This window comes from Engraulis encrasicolus, chromosome 16 (genome assembly GCF_034702125.1).
Source record: "Engraulis encrasicolus isolate BLACKSEA-1 chromosome 16, IST_EnEncr_1.0, whole genome shotgun sequence".
NCBI classification, from domain to species: Eukaryota; Metazoa; Chordata; class Actinopteri; order Clupeiformes; family Engraulidae; genus Engraulis; species Engraulis encrasicolus.
In genome coordinates this window covers 47,049,813-47,052,373 of record NC_085872.1, presented here as the reverse complement: position 1 = coordinate 47,052,373, position 2,561 = coordinate 47,049,813, and the positions used below count along the sequence as shown (strand labels likewise).

Genomic DNA, 2,561 nt, shown 5'->3' with positions numbered 1-2,561 from the left:
GCTGTTACATCAGTGTTAGTGAGTGCATGCAGACACTCGCTGATAGCAATAGGGCCTATGTGTTGTAGTTGTCAGTACTACATTAATTTACCCACTACCCTCTTATAACGTGTGAAATAACCTAATAGTTATCATAATGTTATACCATGGATTCCTCCTATTTCCTTTGTGTGTCCACTTGAAATTGTGAACAAAGCTGGTTACTGGGGCAGTAATGCAAACATGTGTGCTTTCGTTTAGAAGACTCACTCTTTTGTCCCTCACAATGTCTTCTAACTATGCAGAACATGATGTGGCATAATGGGTGGGTGGGTGCATATTAGTGCATTGGGTATTTCTGAATCTCATTGAGTGTTGTTGTCTTCACAGGCCACCACAATAAGTGTACTGTACACGTTCAGACATATGGTTCATGGATGCTGCCTGCCAGACAGACTGCATTGCCATCTGGACTACAGCCACACCAGTTATCCTTGAAGACATTGCTGCCCCAGCCATGGAGTAAATGTATGTAGCCTACTGTATTTCCAACGTAGCTACTGTTGTGTAGCTTCAAAACGGTTCATTCATTTTTTCCCTTGGTTGTGTGATGATTAGTCATTCCACTATGTAAGTTACAGGTCAAAACATTTAACAGGTAATACAACTGTATCAGGGTATGGTGCAGTCATTGATTGGAATCAGAAATATGACAACACTATGCAGGTCTACTGAGCCACATCAGAAATTACACTGAAATACCCGGGGAAGATGACGGCATCTTATAGGCCTACAACATTTTGGTTTACTGACCAGTGAAAAATGCAGATTAGAGAGACTGCGCAAGTTTTTTTCCTCAAGCCATCCGCTTTTTAAATTATTAAAAAAAAACATGTGACTAATAACATTTTGAAGTGTTTCCATGCCATTTCTGCCTGTTCTGACTCACTTGTCTTTGAGTTTGAGAGCCTTATTGTGGATCATTGTTGATCATTGTGGATCATCAAGTTGTGTGCTTTAAATGGCAAGAAACACCTACCATCATATGTTCTTTCCACTAACTCCTGTCCTTCCTTGTGTTGCTTGTGGCCTTGAGATGACATTGCAAGATACATAATGTTGAATGGGGGAAAGTCCCACAAAAGTTGTTGTGCCTAGGCCAACTGCATATAACAGGGAAACTGCATTATTTTCTCCACGGATGGTGGGAATCAGGCCACAAGCACAAGTAGTGGACATGAGTTTGGATAATGGAGTGGATCCCTTCACTAGGCCCCCTGAAAACTTCTGTTGTGAATGAAATTTCTATATTTGCTTTACCATAAAATGTATAATCTGTTCACAAATTGTCTGTTGTACTTACAGATGGCTCTCCTCTACAATGAAAATTCAAACGAACAACCGGCCCTATGACTACCTGCAGGAGGTGTACCTTTCTTCAAAATTGCCAAGACCAAGAAGGGATAGTGCATCAACCATCAAAAGATTAAGCCAACCTTTTGGTAAGTTTTCAAAAGAATGCATTCAATTCAACTCAATTTGACATAACATTTTTTATTGGCGTTACTTCAATAGCACATTAAGTCTACAAAATAGGAGAATTAGAATTCTAAACAATATGTGTGCTTTTTTCTGTATGTTTTGTGTGAAAAGGTTATGTTCATGTTCGTGGAACTCATTCTGGACAAGGTCTTTGGGAACCCTGCAAAGCAGACTGAGGCAATGTTGGCGTTGGTGCAGTTCACAGACGGTTCATGCGTACTGCAGTCTGAATCCCCGGTGTAGTGTCCTTCGTCGTCAAGGAACTCAGCATGGATATGCACGACAACACGGGAATCACTGTTGGACTTGAAGCAGCTGGAAAAAAAGAAAAGACAGTTGCAGAGATTGTTATTGCCGTCATTCTTTCACTACAATATTTGTCTTCAATAAATATGTTCCTATGGAATACTCTTGATGCTGTTGTAAATAAATGTTCACACTGCCTTTACATTGTCTGCATAATTGAATTAACAGCCCATGTGGGGGTGGGTGATCCTGCTATACAAGTTGTTACTCACTATTAAATTAAATCAAGTGTGCATCTCCTATTATAATGATCTGATAAAGATTAGAGATGGTAAAAGTTTCATCTTATTCACAGGTAGGCCCTACCTCTTTCTGAGGGCATTGACCACTGTATCAGTTTCCACACTAGCACCCACGCTTATTTATTATTATTTTATTTTTTTTAAAGGCAGTTCTATGATCGTGTTAGGTTTCTCGGGTAAACATGAGATAAGGCAGACACACATTTCACAATGGAAACACTTTGGTGGCAACTCCTGGGTAAATGTGATGTCAACAGGTAAGCTGGATCATTTCACAAATGTATACAAGCGAGAATACATGGAAAAGGGAAGGCTGACTATTCCGGTGCAGACATCAGTGCACATATTTCCCCCAAACAGACTGGTCAACAGTGTACAGGTACTGTGGTGTGATCAAATGCGGGAAGCACAATGATAGACCTCCTTGGGGAAGCATCTCCGATACAAAACGATGTTTGAAGGGGGTAAAAACAAGTCTTGGGTTCTGAAAAT

The 2,561-nt window shown here is 40.3% G+C and overlaps 1 long non-coding RNA gene across 1 annotated transcript; it reads left to right on the top strand.

Annotated features, from left to right (window-relative positions):
* The first annotated feature begins 447 nt into the window (after nt 1–447).
* Nucleotides 448–1,723, top strand: LOC134466634 (uncharacterized). The gene is made up of 3 exons (XR_010038358.1): nt 448–507; nt 1,345–1,481; nt 1,633–1,723. It is a non-coding gene; the product is annotated as an uncharacterized LOC134466634 (long non-coding RNA).
* The last annotated feature ends 838 nt before the right edge of the window (nt 1,724–2,561 follow it).